This window comes from Crassostrea angulata, chromosome 2 (genome assembly GCF_025612915.1).
Source record: "Crassostrea angulata isolate pt1a10 chromosome 2, ASM2561291v2, whole genome shotgun sequence".
Classification (NCBI taxonomy): Eukaryota; Metazoa; Mollusca; class Bivalvia; order Ostreida; family Ostreidae; genus Magallana; species Magallana angulata.
Window position 1 is genome coordinate 77270495 of NC_069112.1, and position 18702 is coordinate 77289196.

At 33.0% G+C, this 18702-nt stretch overlaps 2 protein-coding genes and 1 long non-coding RNA gene across 6 annotated transcripts in view; 2 read left to right on the forward strand and 1 right to left on the reverse strand.

Annotated features, from left to right (window-relative positions):
• LOC128170918 (neurogenic locus notch homolog protein 2-like) overlaps positions 1-18702 on the reverse strand; it is a 658320-nt gene that overhangs the window by 412507 nt on the left and 227111 nt on the right. The window lies entirely within an intron of this gene.
• The window catches only part of LOC128170934 (uncharacterized), a 278519-nt gene that overhangs the window by 205717 nt on the left and 54100 nt on the right, over positions 1-18702 (forward strand). The gene's annotated exons all lie outside the window — the stretch shown is intronic.
• LOC128170951 (uncharacterized) overlaps positions 6424-18702 on the forward strand; it is a 55038-nt gene continuing 42759 nt past the window's right edge. The window contains exons 1-2 of the long non-coding RNA XR_008241954.1: positions 6424-7001; positions 7196-7262. This is a non-coding gene — a long non-coding RNA (uncharacterized LOC128170951). The remainder of the gene's footprint in view (positions 7002-7195; positions 7263-18702) is intronic.

Sequence of the window (18702 nt, forward strand, 5' to 3'; positions counted from 1 at the left end):
AAATGGAAATATCCGTGTTGTCTCAATATTTTCCAAACAACCCTCGTACACTGTACATGTATATGTTTTTGTCAGAAGAAAAAAAGAAAAATATATCTTCTTGTATTGATCATTTACAAAGTGGTTTGGCGTATCTAACTTATTTGACTCATAAAATCAGAGTGGATACTCAATATTAATATAGATAGTTAGCTACATATTACACACATTTTATATATCCGTAAATTTACAGAAGCAAAATTCATACAACTGTATTCTTATCTGGCCTACACACTGAAGGGTTTCACTGACATCTCCTTTTTTAGACTTTATAGAAGTCGTCTTTTTCTGGTTAATAGCACTTATAGAGTTTTTAAAGTCTTTGAAACTAACACAATAACACAGGGAAGGGTACATTGAAAATATATAAGCCATGAAGGAAAGCAATTGGAGGCAAATCACATGCAATATGAAATCAGAATGCTAATACATGTTTCCAACAAAGTATTAAGAAAACATGGGTAAAAAGCATCTAAGTATGAACAGATAAGGCTAATGTAAAAATTTAAACAATAGCATTTCATTTCAAATTATAAATGAATTTCGAAAAGATCAAGTGACCCTACTTTTAAGCTTAAGCGTAGAATACATTTTCAAGACATGAAGTCATGCAGTAGCTCTACTCTCTATTCTCATATAAATTTAGTTGAAATAATTTAGGAATTTTAAAGAAATATATTTTGCAACACCAAGGCGTAACCAATTTTTTCTTTATTGTTTTTGTGTTTTTTTTTCGGGGGGAGGGGGGGGGGAGGTTGCATTCATTTGACACTATTCATTCACGGATCAATTCCAGTGTAACGTGTGAACATTTAAGTTGCATGCACTCAAAAGTATATTTCCGGTATTATTTAAGTTGTGGACTATAACAATTATGAATGAATTACAATGATGTCGTTTTATCACTAGAATAATAAAAAAGTGGAGCATTGGAATTCTCAATGACCAGTTTCATTAAGAAATTTTAATGCTTCTACATATTGTTATACACACTACTCTTTGTGTTCATAAACATTTCTTTTAGGTAAGATCAACACCTGATTGAAGCTACACTGTGTTTGCTTTGTTATATGAGCTAATGCAACATTGTCCCAGTCTGCAACAGTTGAATATATGATCTGAAAACAATGTCCCACAGCTAATTATGTTGATATTTATCGCCGTAACTATAGTTCTACAGTAAGATCAAGCATATCTTTTACAATATACACAATAGTTAATCATAGTATTGAACTAGTATAGCATGCGTTGAAATCCCATACTATAGCACTGGAATCTCATATCATAATATACAATCTCATAGATTCTTATTTGTCATATCATACCATGGTATATCATAGCATAGCATACACCATGATTTTAACTCGGTTTTGAATAACTTTATTTCAAAGAATAAATGTTGACATTGCAGGTTAGTGTTTAATTATGGCTTGTTATTAATATATTTCAAAATGTTTGAAATTCTTTTGTGTATGGTGCATTGTGTACAAATATTATAGCATTCTCATAGCATATCAATAAACCGCGTATCATAGCATCACATAAAATTATAAAAGATATGCACGAAATGACTGTAAGACAAATGCTCAGTTGCACAACTGTCTATATTTACCACACATCCTACTAACTGAAATGATATTTGTACGTATCCAATATGTATATCAAAGTTGACTTGTCTCAGGAACAATAACTTTACAAGAAACACTATGGGCCTACCTGCTGTCTGTACCAACACCTGTCCTGTACATTGACAGTGTGTTATCTAATATAACAATAAACTGTCAGGAGTTATCTTCCATGAAGAGTATTCTCGTTATATACAGAGAGCTCTGTGAAGTAGAGATGTGTGCTGTGTGTAGTATTTATTGTTTGTATATTGCACTCATATAATAACATGTCGTTTTCGATATTAACATATCACTGCTACCACACAATGTTGCATATGTTGAAAAAAAAAAGATTTACAATATATAATAATTACAGGAAAGAAAAATATTCAACGTACACTGTACATGTATATGTTTCTGTCAGAAGAAAGAAGAAACAATATATCTTCTTGTATTGATATTTTACAAAGTAATTTGGCGTATCTAACGAATTAGACTTCTAAACTCAGAGTGGATACTCAATATCTATATATCTAATAGCATTGCATTGAAATCTCATTGCAATTCAATAAACTGCATATCATAACAAAACATTGTAAAAGACACGAATGAAATGACTATAAGACAAATGCCTAGTTACACAACTGTCGATATTTACCACATATCCTACTAACTGCAATGATATTTGTACGTATCCAACATTTATATCAGAGGGGACTTCATCTCTCAGGAACAATAACTTTACAAGAAACACTATACCTGCTGTCATTACCACCACCTGTCCTGTGTATTGATAGTACATTGTCTAATACAACGATAAACTACCAGGAGTTATCTTCCATGACGAGAATTCTCGTTATATACAGGGAACTCTGTGAAGTAGAGATGTGTGTTGTGTGTATTGTTTATTGATTCTATATTGCACTCATAAAATAACATGTCGATATTTAGATATCAATGTTACCACGCAATGTTGCATATGTAGAAAAAAAATTAACAATATATAATGATTAAAGGAAAGAAATATATTCAATGTACACTGTACATGTATATGTTTTTGTCAGAAGAAAAAAAAGAAAAATATATCTTCTTGTATTGATAATTTACAAAGTGGTTTGGCGTATCTAACGAATTTGACTCATAAAATCAGAGTGGATACTCAATATTTATATAAATAATTAGCTACATATTACACATATTTTACATATCCGTGAATTTACAGAAGCAAAGTTCATAAAAATGTATTCTTATCTGGCCTACACACTGAGGGGTTTCACTGACATCTACTTTTTTAAAGTCTTTAAAGAAGTCGTCTTATTCTGTTTAATAGCACTTATAGAGTTTTTAAAGTCTTTAAAACTAACACAATGACACAGGGAAGGGTACATTGAAAATATATATGCAATGAGGAAAGCATGCAATATGAAATCAGAATGTTAATACATGTTTCCAACAAAGTATTACGAAAACATGAGTAAAAATCATTTAAGTATGAACAGATAAAGCTAATGTAAAAATTGAAACAATAGAACTTCATTTCAAATTATAACTGAATTTCGAAAAGATCAAGTGTCCCACTTTTTAAGCTTAAGCATAGAATATAGTTTCAATGCATGAATTCATGCAGTAGCTCTACTCTCTATTGTAATATAGATTTAGTTGAAATAATTTAGGAATTTTAAAGAAATATATTTTGCAACACCAAGGCGTAACCAATTTTTTCTTTATTGTTTTTGTGTTTTTTTTTCGGGGGGAGGGGGGGGGAGGTTGCATTCATTTGACACTATTCATTCACGGATCAATTCCAGTGTAACGTGTGAACATTTAAGTTGCGTGCACTCAAAAGAATATTTGCGATATTGTTTAAGTAGTGCACTTAACGATTATGAATGAGTTACAATGCTGTCGTTTTATCACTAGAATAAAAACAAAAGTGGAGCGTTGGAGTTCTCAATGACCAGTTTCATTGAGAATGATAATGTTTCTACATTTTGTTATACACACTACATTGAAATTATTGATAAGTATTACTTATATTGTACTTCGGACTCTTCGTTCTCATAAACATTTCTTTTAGGTAAGATCAACACCTGACTGAAGCTACATTGTGTTTACTTTGATATATGAGCTAATGCAACAGTGTCCCAGTCTGCAACAGTTGAATATATGTTCTAAAAATAATGTCCCACAGCGAATTATGTTGATATTTATCACTGTAACTATAGTTCTACAGTAAGATCAAGCATATCTTTTACAATATACGCAATAGTAAAACATAACATTGAACAAGTATAGCATGCGTTGAAATCCCATACTATAGCACTGGAATCTCATATCATAATATACAATCTCATAGATTCTTATTTGTCATATCACACCATGGTATATTATAGCATGGCATACACCATGAATTTAACTCGGTTTGGAATAATTTTATTTCAAAGAATAAATATTCACATTGCAGATTGGTGGTAAATTATAATGGCTTCTTATTAATCCATTTCAAAATGTTTGGAATTCTTTTGTGTATGGGTGCATTTTTTTCAAATATTATTACATTCTCATAGCATATAAATAAACTCCGTATCATAGTATAGCATAAAATTGTAAAAGATATGCATGAAATGACTGTAAGACAAATGCCTAGTTACACAACTGTCGATATTTACCACACATCCTACTAACTGGAATGATATTTGTACGTATCAAATATGTATATCAAAGTGGACTTGTCTCAGGGACAATAAGTTTACAAGAAACACTATACCTACTGTCTTTACCAACACATGTCCTGTACATTAATAGTGTGTTATCTAATACAACAACAAACTACCAGGAGTTATCTTCCATGGAGAGTATTCTCGTTATATACAGGGAGCTCTGTGCAGTAGATGTGTGTTGTGTGTAGTATTTATTGTTTGTATATTGCACTCATATAATAACATGTCAATATTAACGTATCAGTGCTACCACACAGAGTCGCATATGTAGAAAAAAAAATTAACAATATATAATGATTACAGGAAAGAAATATATTCAATGTACCCTGTACATGTACTGAGTATATGTGTTTGTCAGAAGAAAGAGGGAGAAATATATCTTCTTGTATTGATAATTTACAAAGTGGTTAGCGTATCTAACGAATTTGACTCATAAAAATCAGAGTGGATACTCAATTTTTATATAAATCATTAGCTACATATTACACACATTTTACATATCCGTAAATTTACAGAAAAATAGTTCAAACAAATGTATTCTTATGTGGCCCACATACATTATAGAGTTTTTACTGTCTTTAAAATTAACATAATAACACAGGAAAGTGTACATTAAAAACACATAAGCAATGAAGGAAAGCAATTGGAGGCAAATTACATGCAGCATGACATCAGAATTCTTATACATGTTTCCAACAAAGTATTAAGAAGACATTAGTAAAAACATTTAAGTTTATACAGATAAGACTAATGAAATATTAAAACAACGGTATTCAGTTTCAAATTATAACTGAGTTTCAGAGAAAAAAACATAATGTCATTGAAATGATCAAATGGCCCTACTTTGAAGCTTAATCGAAGAATACATTTTCAAGACATGAATTCAGTAGCTTAACAGGTTATTCTCATATAGATGTGATTAAAATAGTTTACGAATTTTTAAGAAAAATATTTTGCAATTCTTGAGGCGTTGCCAATACTTTCAAATGATTTGCAAGTCCCACTTAAAATGTTATATATATTTATCACATTTATGTTTCGCTCAATATACAGTGGTATCACACATGTAATGAATTTTTGTTATTTGAACCAAACGTGACGTCATAATTGAACATTACATAGGTTTTGGAAATTGATTAACGTAGAATGAAAAATTCAAAGATATGATTCAGTTGATGTGTGGAGTTGTAAATGCAAAGCATTTATTGCTATTTTTTCATGAATAAATATAAATATGTTTTGGGTTTTTCTTTGGCATTTCGTTGAGATTTAATTCAACAATTCATAATTTAATTTTTTACCTGTCAATTAATAAATAACATAACTCTCTTCTATTGATGAATGTGGTTATTGCATTATTGTTTATTGAATGATTTTCTTTATTAGAATAAATCATTGATTAGTAACCACTTGATCAAATTGCACGCTGTGTTAGACAAATATACGACTTTTATGTATTTATGAAATGTGTATCGGAGAGTGTTACATCCTTTTTAAAACATTATGTGATTAGTTGGAAAAATACCATGCAAAACTTTACAAGAACAGCATTGAGCAGTTTCAATGTAACTCAACCAGATGTGTTTAAAAAAAACATTTATGTCCATAAATAGTTTATGCATGTTGACCACTTTATTTGTATGTTTTGTTTACCACGTGGTATTGTTTTCCACTACTGTGTATTTTTAGTTTAGGCATGCGCACTGGCAAGTTATGCATATTAGCTAGTCTGCGCATGCGAAGTCATTGTTCATTTTGTAAACATCCATGACTGTCTACGGTTTGTGAAAGAAGATGTGTACATGAATTACGACCCCGTCCGTCCAATTTTACGATATTCTGCGACTTCAACAATTCACTAACGGGACCTGGTGTGTGTTCTCATAGGTAACGTTATCTATATCCCGTTTTTTAGCGATTTATCAAGGTTTCATTGTAATTTATTATACAGCAGTTTGAACTTGTGTATATTTGCGTGTAATGTGTGAAAATATCTGTGTCAAATTTTTCTATTGTTTATTTCATAATGTCAACATTGAGACTGGGCGATTCGCATGTGAAAAGACTCAAAACATTCTTAGGTTCACGTCGTTCCGCTAATTTTGTGTTTAATATATATGAACTCAAAGAGGTGAACTATTCCGGTATAAGTGGAGGACTTGTGAACAATGGTCACCATCTATCCCTTATTACATCTGCAGTACGACGGTGTAGACCTCAGCACCTAATTGTTTTCATTGGAGGCAATGATTTGGACTCGAGTGAACTAGATTTTAGTTTGGAATGTATTGTTTCTAAATTGACTGCCAATGTGACTCAACTTAAAAGGTGTTTCCATTTAAAGTCTGTTACCGTGCTTAGTTTTCTCCCTAGAGAAGTGACTTATTTATAATCAACGAGTCAAAAAAGCCACTAGACTTCTTAAGCAATTTTGTGCTTGTCACACAGTAACATTTTGGAAGCTGAGAGGATTCGCGGAAAGTCAGAAACCAATCTTATGCGACGGGGTTCATCTTAATGACTTGGGGTTCCATAAACTGTTTAGACAGATTAGAGGTGTCCTATTAATTCAGCTAAGACAGGAACCCAAGCATAGTCCTTCTGTAAACAGCAATGACGACAGGGGCTTCTAGCTGTAAATATTGCTTTGTAACCACCCATCGTGCAATTTTATTTCTCATATTTTTGTTTAATAAGTCTGATGTGAAGAATGCGGTTACACTTGAAGTAATTAACATTTTACCAAGTGTTCCTTAAACCTTTAACAATTTTTTTAGATTAACCTTATGTTTGTAATATTATATATTTAACCTGATATGTTTATTTCAGTTCAAAGCATCCTGATCAATCTGCAGATAAGACTTTCCATCACTTGTTAAAATTTGTTTGGATACAGGTAACAGCTTTGTTTTTTGGTCTATGACAATTTACCAAACAAATACCCGAATATGAATATTTCTGGTTATTTTAAAGCTATATCAGCTTATTTGAATGAATATAAGATACAGCTCCAATGCTATGGCGGCAGGAGCAATGATACACGTATGATATAATAAGCAGTTTTGCAATGTTTACATATAAAACAGAGCCTCAGGCTATGCCAAGCAACTAAAATGTACACCTCTAGTGCTATGGCATATGTAAGTGATAAAACTACTAAATGTATGGCAGAATTATTTTTGCTATAAGCAATGTGTTATAACATTTATAACAAGCTTAACACTAATTATCTGAGAGCATAATATATATATATATATATATATATATATATATATATATATATATATATATATATATATATATATATATATATATATATATATATATATATATATATATATATATATATATACCTGGGGTATATAACAAGCTGCTATGCCACAGTTTTACCTTACTTTAGATCAGGTTGAAGATAGCATGAAAGCTTTTTGGCTATGCAAATTCTTGTATATGATCATTTTAGTTTAAATATTAACATCTTCATTTCCTTTATATTTTACTCTATTAGATTTAGATGGCATCCACACCAAAACGCAGGAGGCTGAACAAGGCAGCCCCGCATCCTCCCGCAGAAACCTCAAAGCGGTCTTATGTCTCATAAGGACAGGGAAACAATGATAAGGACGTGCATTGCCTCTATCATCCAAACCATTGAAGATACTTTTCGACGCTATATGGATGAATATCACCATGGTGAGAGCAATCCTTCATCGTCAATCCCCATGCAGACTGCAACTTCACAAACAGCAATCAGCCGACACTCAACAAGCCTCTTCACAAGCAGTAACACCTGACCATTCCCGACTGCAAGAGATAACTTCTCAAGATATGCAGTTGCTTAATCAGAATACTGAAAGGGGGTTCACGCTCGGCAACTGGTTTAACATTGGGTGTAGATTCCAAAATGAGGGCAAAAATCCACGCCAATGTGTTCATCAAATTTGCTGTCCTGTTGTCAAATGATTTTGATCATGATGAGACAGACAAGTATAAATCAGTTGATAAAAATGGTGAGCTCATTTTTGTTAAGGCAAACGACAAGGGCCCTATCAAGTCTATAACTAAATGGGTAGAGGCGTTCCACATATTTGTCGCAATCTATGCAGAAACGTTTCCCCACGAAATTGGAAACTTAATGACGTAAGCACACACTATGCAAAGAATTGCTGACTCGTGTGGGGACTCTGCTGCTTTAATGTATGATGAAAAGTTTAGGCGATGACGCGAAAAGAACCTTCATTATGTGCTTGGGAGAAGAACAATATTGAGCTATACCAAGAAGCTTAAGTTTCTGGACTAGATTTTAAACTCACGCACAAGAAACAGCCCTTTCGTGCCCAATCCAAGTCACATAACTACTGCTATTCCCTCAACAATGTTGGCTCGTGCACAAAAACAAAATGCTAGAAAACCTGCCAGCACCTCTAACCAACAAAGCTCCACTAAGTGATAGGGATATAAGTATCATCACACCAATTCAAGTCGACAAACTGGCCAGTTATCTTGACGGCTATGATCCATCTTTGGCCCAATTTTCAAGTAGTGGGTTTACCTTTGGTTTTATAATCCCATATGAGAGGCAACGTGCGTTTAGAGTTTCTAGAAATCTCTCTTCTTTGAACAATAATGATGGAATCCTTCAAAGTAATCTCAGCAACGAGTTACGAGCACACCGTATAGCCGGGCCTTACCCAAATCCACCATTTCCTAATATACAAGTTTCACCTTTTGGATTGGTACCCAAAAAAGCTGTCGGTGAATTTCGTTTGATACATCATTTATCTTATCCTGAGGGTATGTCTATAAATCACAACATACCATTTTTACCTAAGATTTGTGTACAGTACAATATCAATCAGTGGAAACGGCTATTAATATAATTAGACAATTGGGAAGGGGTGCGTTGTAAGCAAAGACAGATCTTGAGAATGCTTATAAACAGATCCCTATTCATCCAGATGATTTCGAACTACTTGGATTCATGGTAGACAATATGTATTACAGTCATTTCATGCATATCTTTTACAATTTAATGATATGCTATGGTATGCGATTTTAATGATATGCTATGAGATTTGAATGGTATGCTATGAGATTTGTGTGGTATGATATGAGAAATTGAAATGAAGGGCTTAATGATATGGTTTGCTATGCTATGCTATGGTATGCTATAAGATTTGAACAAAAACGCCTCCATACACAGAGGAGATCCACACATTTCGAAGAAAAATAATAAGAACCCAAAGTTTACCACAAATCTATCATGTAAATATTTATTTTTTCAAATAAAAACATTTAAAACCGAGTTTAAATAATGTTGTATGCTATGCTATGGTATGCTATGGTATGATAAGACGAATGCGATTCTATGAGATTGTATGCTATAGTATGGGATTCCAATGCTATGCTATGAGATTTCAATGCTATGCTAAGAGATTTCAATGCTATGCTATGCTATGGTGTATGTTGTAAAAGATATGCTTGAACTGACTGTACTACGACAAAACATTGCCTTTTGGACTTAGCTATTCATGTAATCTTTTTGAAAAATTCAGCTCAGCTCTTCAATGGATCCTTGAAACAAATTTCTCTGTTATACATTGCGTGCACATCTTAGACGATTTTCTTTTCCTAAGTGAACCCCATTTGTCAACATGTTACAGTGCTCTGCTTGCCTTTTATCAACTATCCAAAGACATTTGCTTCGCGGGGGTGTTAAGGAAGCATATGGAATCTGAGTTACATGTAATTCCGTGAAATCACAAATCTTAGTTATTATGTACATATTCAAATATATAAGCAACAAAACGTAGATCAAAAACAAATGAAAAATACTGAAGACAATTTTTTTTCCAGAAATTAGTTTGTATTACGTAGATTTACAAATTGATGACGTCATGGCTAAAAGTTGAATGTCGTGTGAATTTGATCGGAAAGCATTGTAAACATATTCAAAATATAACTAATCTAAGAACTCTCATAAAGTATTGTGGTGTGATTTATTGAGAATTGAACATAAGAGTACTGGGGGAGACGTTAGTTTTATCAATCATTCGCTAAAAGGTATGTAAATTTGCTTTTATTTCTCGGCCAGGCTTTCCTCTGTCGTTGTTTACGATATAAAAATCCGATTAGAACAACACTACCCCGTATATATTGAACTTGAAATTTTATACGTATCGTTAGTTTGATCAATGCTTAAATTGAAAAGTGCTGCTAGAATCCCATGTTGTGTGTTGTTTTGATGCAATTCACCGTTTTCCGTGCAAACTATATAAAAGTTGGGAAGGTTTTACGAGAACCGGATAAATAACTTTTTAATAAGGAAAAACATAGGATTCTAGCAGCGGTTTTGATTAAACTGAGATGTTTTGCTTTCACTTGGTATGTTTATTTTATTTTTGAAACCGCGGGGTAGTGTTGTTCTATCTCAGTTTATGTTAAGGAATATACGTAAGCTATTTATAGTTGTCACGTGATAATACACCAATGTGGCAGTAATGTACTACCCGATTTTATTGCACTAACATCTATTTTAAAGGATAATACTAAGTTTTTGATCTTATTCAAAATAATTATTTAATTTCCCGATTTTGAATATAACAGTCAAAAAAAGACGCTAAACTGCTCATATGCTTCCTTAACACCCCCGCGTTACCCGTAAAGTCAGAAAAAAACTGTTTACCCGACCACAACTCTCACATTTTTGGGGCTGGAATTAGATACCTTGAACTTCGAAATTCGATTACCTCAAGATAAATTAACTCAATTGAAATTGGAAATTCAAAAATTCAAAGCAAAGCATTTTGCTGCTTTGAAGGAACTGCAATCTTTAATTGGTATGCTCAATTTTGCCTGTAGTGTAGGTCCTCCTGGTCGTACTTTTTGAGACGTCTTATAGATCTAACAATTGGCCTCAAAAACCATATCACCACCATCGACCGAATCTACAGGCACAAGCTGATCTGCATGCCTGAGGGGTGTTTTTGAACCAATTCAATGGCAAAGGTTTCTTTCCTTCTGGCATAACCAATTCTTCATCTTCATTGCATTTTTTGCTGATGCTAGTTATGCCGGATTTGGATGCACCTCTCGCACAAATTGGTTTTACTTCGAGTTTGCTCCTGAATTGTTAAAGTACCACATTTCAGTTAGAAAATGTTTACTTATTGTCATTGCATTAGAATTATGGGTACCTCTTCTGAAAACTGTATCGTTGTATTACATTTTGACAATATAGCAGTTTTGTATGTGATAAACAAAACTACATCAAAGGACCCTAACCTAATGCAATTGATGAGGCGTTTAATGATTCTTTCATTGCAACACAACATTCATTTCCATGCCAAACATATTCAAGGAATTTCTAATACAGCCGCTGATTTACTATCTTGCTTGCAGGTGAAAGAATTCAAAGCCCGCTTTCTACATATGGACAACGAGCCAGCTCCAGTTCCTCCAGCATAAGTGCGGATTTGACTGAAACAGCCAATATTTTAGTCCGCAACTCTCTGTCTGAATCAACATTATCAGCTTACAAATCAGCTTTTTTAACCTACAAGTGTTTTATTGAACAATCCTTTCAACATAACGCATCCCCGCTATCACCCTGTGTTCATCACCTGTCTGCATTTAATGCGCATTGCTATCTGAAAGGATTTGCCGCATCCACAACTTCAACACTGATTTCGTCACTTAGTTTTATTTTCCAACTTGGTAACTACACAGATATTACACAACATTTCACCATTCGTAAAATGCTTCAGGGATTCCGGAAATCGAAACCATCATCTGACTCACGGCTACCTAAAACCCCAACAATTTGAAGAAAATAATTCATGCTTTGGAGTTTATTACCACATCAGCTTTTACTTAATCCCTCTTCCGGGCCATGTTTACCTTAGCATTTTGTGCTTTTTTACGAGTAGGAGAGCTTACCAAAACAAATGCTCCAACCCAGCATTTCCTTCTTTTTGGAAATATCACGTTAGGATCCGATAGTCCATGCACTAGTATATAGATATAACTATACCTCACTTTAAGCATTCTAAAGCAAACACAACTACTCTACGCCTGCAGTAAAATACGACGGATCTTTTAATGTGCCCATTCCAAGCACTTCTACATTACCTAAATCTTAGAAAACATTCCTCACCATCAGAGCCGTTATTTTCCTTCATGGATGGTTCGCCCATCTCGCGTCAATACTTCAAACAGCAACTGCTTTCGGCTTTAGCTTTTTGTAATTTGGTCTTGTATCTTTACAAAGCTCATAGCTTCCGCATTGGGGCTGCTACTACAGCTGCCTTTTATGGGTTTTCGAAATTAAAAATTTAGAGCATGGGTAGATGGAACTCTGGTGCTTTTAAAAAGTACATTAGAATCCCAAAACGTAAGTTTTGATTGACATTTGTTTGAGTTTTGACATTTTTGAATTAGATAATGAAGTCAGGGGATTCACAATCCTTTTTTCTAGCAACCATTAACAGGGGCTACTGGTTGTGTTTTGAATACATGTGCCATTATCTTACTTTGAGTCAGGGGCTCAAACAGTCAATTTAATTTGCTTGTACATGTTTTGTCTTTTGTAATAATAGTCTTTATGTTGTAACCTTTTTTAGTTTATAGTTAATATCAACCATTAGACAGTGGCTAATGGTTGTGTTTTTGACTTATCTTACTTTTAGTCGGGGACTAAAACACTCAAATTTGCTTGTACATGTATGCTTTCTCTACAAATAGTCGTTATGTTGAAGGGTGTTCCTTTTCCCACAAATTAGTTATTTTGTTATAACTTGGTATAATTTTTCTTAATCATGCACTAACATTTCTGTTCAATTGCAATGTGGTTTTTGGATATGGGGCGTTAACAAGATTGTCTATATTTATAAATATATACGGGTATATAAACCTATCGATGAGTGATATAGCCTATCTTGTTAAGGTGGCAGATGAACACTCCATATCTTTACTTATATACCAGGTACTTTATTATCTATTCCTGCCAAAGGTCTAAAACTTTTACTAGTCTCAATCTCAGGATACTTGGTGATATTTTCAAGGTTTTATGTATGGATATTGTTCTTCGAGTATTATGTCATTTATTGGAGGAAATGCATATTTTCTACTTGTCACATCACATCACTTAGTCTTCATTTCGTATTATATTATATTGTGACTTTGACTATGGCATTATGTTTCATGCAACTTTTATGCTATGTATTCTTCAAGAAATGACCTGTGTTATTCTTCACGAAAGAGTTGAGTTTGGTACGTAATAGTATAGATGTGAGCAGGCAGGCATAAATAAGCTTTACAAGCCATAAAGCTTTTGAATGATTTTTTGTTCAATTACATTGTAGGTTTATATCTCACTCAACACATTTTTTCTTAACTCTCCCCAAATTTATCTATTAAAGGAAAACTATATACTGTTACAAAAATTTAGATTCTCTTTATTTTATTTTTAACATCAATGTACATTTTTTGAATACGTCAGAACTATAGTTTATTTAGATTAGTTATGTTCATCAATTAGTTATGCCTTTTAAAACTTTTTTATCAAGCGTAATTATATAAGTAATTAAAATCAGTATTGTTGTTTTTGAATAAAAGATAAATATCATCCTGGCTATTGTTGCGTTATAGACAATATTATGAACCTATGAACTGTACAATGAAAATATATAATATGCTATGAGACATTGCTTTCATGCCGACAGAATGGCCTCAAAGATAGTCCTACAAAGTCACAAATCATAATAGCTTCCGATGGTAATGATCTATTTAAAAGTGCATACAAAAAGTTTTATTATCATTTTTGCAAATGATAATTCAGTCTGTAAAAAGTCCGTCAAGGACAATGTTGATCAGATGACCTGAGAAAAATATAAATCAATGTTTTTTGTGTTGTTTGTTTGTTGTTGATGTTTGTTTCTTTGGTGTGTGGGTTTTTTTTTTGTTTTTTTTTTTTGGGGGGGGGGGGCGGGCAGTCATTGCATTCACTTGACACTATTCATTCAAGAATCACTTCCAGTGTAACGTGTGAACATTTAAGTGGCGTGCACTTTAGAGTTAAATATCTTTCCGGTATTGTTTGAGTAGTGAAATATAACATTTATGAAAAAGTTTAACTGTAAAGGTGTCGTTTTCTCCCTAGAATAACATGAAAAGTGGAGCAATGTACATGTAATTCTCAATGACTATTTTCATTGAGAAATTATAATGTTTCTATATATTGTTATACACTTTACATTGAAATTATTGTTTTTATTTACTTATATATAATACCTCGGACTCTTCTTTTTCATAAACATTTCTTTTTGGTTAGCTCAACACCTGACTGAAGCTACTCTGTGTTTGCCATGTTATATGAGCTAATGCAACAGTGTCCCAGTGTGCAACAGTTAAATTTATGTTCGAAATAACAATGTCCCACAGCGAATTTTGTTGATATTTATCGCCGTAAATATTGTTCTACAGTAATTAGGTCAAGCATATCTTTTACAACATACGCAGTCGTAAAACACAGCATTGAAATCTCATACCATAGCATTGTAATCTCATACCATAGCATTGTAATCTCATACCATAGCATTGAAATATCATACCATAGCATTGGAATCTCATACCATAGTATTGGAATTTCATACCATAGCATTGGAATCTCATACCATAGCATTGGATTCTCATACCATAGCATTGGAATCTCAAACCATAGGATTGGAATCTCATACCATAGCATACGATTTCATTCACATTGCAGATTGGTGGAAAATTAAGGCTTCTTATTATTCTATTCCAAAATGTTTGGAACTCATCTGTGTATGGATGGGTTTTGTTCAAATCTCATATCGTTGCATTGAAATCTCATAGCATCTCAATAAAACTGCATATTAAAGCATATCAAGAAATTGTAAAAGTTTTGCATGAAATGACTGTAAGACAAATGCTTAGTCACACAGCTATCCTTCTTTACCACACATCCTACTAACTGCAAATCTATTTGTAAGTATCCAACATGTATATCAAAGAAAACTCCATCTCTCACGAACAATAACATTACAAGAAACACTATACCTACTGTCGGTACTACCTCCTGTCCTGTACATTGACAGTGTGTTATCTAATACAACGATAAACTAGCAGGAGTTATCTTCCATGAAGAGTATTCTCGTTTTACACAGGGACCTCTGTGCAGTAGATGTGTGTTGTGTGTAGTATTTATTGTTTGTATACTGCACTCACATAATAACGCATGGTTTTTGATATTGACATACCAGTGTTTCCACACAAAGTTGCAAATGTAGAAAACATATTACTATATGTCATGATTACAGGTAAGAAAAATATTCAGTGGACACTGTACATGCATATTTGTTTGTCAGAAGAAAGAAGAAAACATATATCTTCTTGCATTGATAATTTACATAGTGGTTTGACGTATCTAAGGGATTTGATAAAATTAGAGTGTATACTCAATATTTATATAGATGCAGACCCACATATGAAACACATTCTACATATCCGTAAATACACAGAAACATATTTCATACAAACGCATTTTTATCTGCCAGACACACATCAAACGGTTTCTCTACCATCTACTTCTTTTAGACTTGACAGAAGTCGTCTTTTTCTGGTTAATATCACTAATAGAGTTTTTACTGTCTTTGGAAACAACACAATAACACAGGGAATGGTACATTGAAAATATATAAGCAATGAAGGAAAGCTTGTGGAGGCAAATCAAATGCAAAATCAAATCAGAATGTTAATACATAATTTTACAAATTATTACGAAAATATGGGTAAAAGTCATTTCATCAGTATGAACATATTAGACTAATGAAACATTAAAACAACGGTATTCAATTTCAAATTATAACTGAATTTCAGAGAGAAAAAAATGTCGAGAACCTATGAACTCTACAATGAAAATATCTAATATGCTATGAGACATTTTTTATGCCGAAGGTATGATCTCAAAGATAGTCTCGCCAGATCACAAATCATGGCAGCCTCCGATGGTAATGACTTATGTATTTAAAAGGATAACAAAAACAGTCTTATCAGCATTTTTTGCAACTGATAATTCATTCTGGAAAAAAATCCAGGGAGTCAAATTTTGATCAAGTGACTTGAGAAAAAAATAAATCAATATTTGTTTTTGTTTGTTGTTGTTTTTTTTTTTGTTGGGGGGGGGGGGTGCATGGATTTGACACTATTCATTCAAGGATCATTCCAGTGTAATGTGTGAACATTTAGGTTGCGTGCACTCAAGAGTGTCTTTCCGGTATGTTCAAGTAGTAGAATATTACGATTATGAATGAGTTACATTGTTTTGTTTTATCACGAGAATAAAAACAAAAGTGGAGCATTGGCATTTTCAATGACCAGTTTCATTGAGAAATTATAATGTTTCCACATATTGTTATACACACTGCATTGAAAGTATCGTTTTTTTTCTTATATTGTACCTCGGACTCTTTGTTTTCATAAACATCTTTTTAGGTAAAATCAACACCTGACTGAAGCTACACTGTGTTTGCTTTCTTTTATGAGCTATTGCAACATTGTCCCAGTCTGCAACAGTTGAATATATGTTCAAAACAACAATGTCCCACAGCGAATTTTGTTGATATTTATCGTCGTAAATATTGTTCTACAGAAAGGTCAATCATATCTTTTACAACATACGCAATAGTAAAACACAGAATTGAAATCGTATAGCATAGCATTAGAATCCCATACAATAGTATTGGAATCCCATACCATAGCATACAATCTCATTCACATTGCAGATTCATGATAAATTTTGGCTTCTTATTATTCTATTCCAAAATATGTGTAACTCTTCTGTGTATGGATGCGTTTTGTTCAAATCTCATAGCGTTGCATTGAAATCTCATAGCATCTCAATAAAACTGCATATTATAGCATAGCATAATATTGTAGAAGATATGCATGAAATGACTGTAAGACAAATGTTTAGTTACACAACTGTCTATATTTACCACATATCCTATTAACTGGAATGATATTTGTACGTATCCAATATGTATATCAAAGTGGACTTGTCTCAGGAAAAATAACTTTACAAGAAACACTATACCTGCTGTCTGTACCAACACCTGTCCTGTACATTGACAGTGTGTTATCTAATACAACAATAAACTACCAGGAGTTATCTTCCATGACGAGTATTCTCGTTATATACAGGGAGCTCTGTGCAGTAGATGTGTGTTGTGTGTGGTATTTATTGTTTGTATATTGCACTCATATAATAACATGTCGTTTTCGATACTAACGTATCAGTGCTACCACACAGGGTCGCATATGTAAAAAAAAAGATTAACAATATATAATGATTACAAGAAAGAAATATATTCAATGTACACTGTACATATATATGTTTTTGTCAAAAGAAAGAAAGAAAAATATATCTTCTAGCATTGATAATTTACAAAGTGGTTGGCGTATCTAACGAATTTGACTCATAAAAATTAGAGTGGATACTCAATTTTTATATAAATAATTAGCTACATATTACACATGTTTTACATTTCCGTAAATTTACAGAAAAATAGATCAAACAAATGTATTCTTATCTTACCAACATACATCAAAAGGTTTCACTACCATCTACTTTTTTAAAGACGTTATCGAAGTCGTCTTACGAGGGTTGTTCGGAAATTATTGAGACATTTACTATTATTTCCTTGGGGGAAAAAAGAAACCATTGAAATTTCACCAAAACGTACACCAGGATAGAGTTGATCAATGTGAAATGTTTTGTGTCCATAGCATGATTAGATCATTCCTGGTACACGGACCATCTTGCCTTCGTCCAGTGACCTGGCGCAACCGCAAACTTACCGCAACGTCATTTTAACGCTTCTCATCGATCCTATGTTTTAAACACCAAACAAACAAAGGGATATTAGAATTAATTCTTCAATTCGCATCTTTTGTTTACATTACAAGATGTCAACGTTTACATATTCTCTCCATTCTTGATTTTACGGAAAAAATTGGGTTATTTCTAACCGAAAGTCAAATAACGGTGAAATGTCTCCTACAGTCATTCTGTGTACTTATTTTGGAACTGTTGACATCATTTAGTGTGCGAAAAGTACTTGATATTTAGTCACTTTGTCTGAATTCTAGCTAAACAATTAGTAAAACAAGACGATAAACTGAAGCCCCCTATCCCTTGCCATCGTATATTTATTGTTAATGCAATTGGGTGGCATTAAAAGGTTTTTTCCGAAATTTCCACCAATCTGATGTATATTTGCTGCGCCGCCTTGACGTCAAAATTCAATATACCGTCG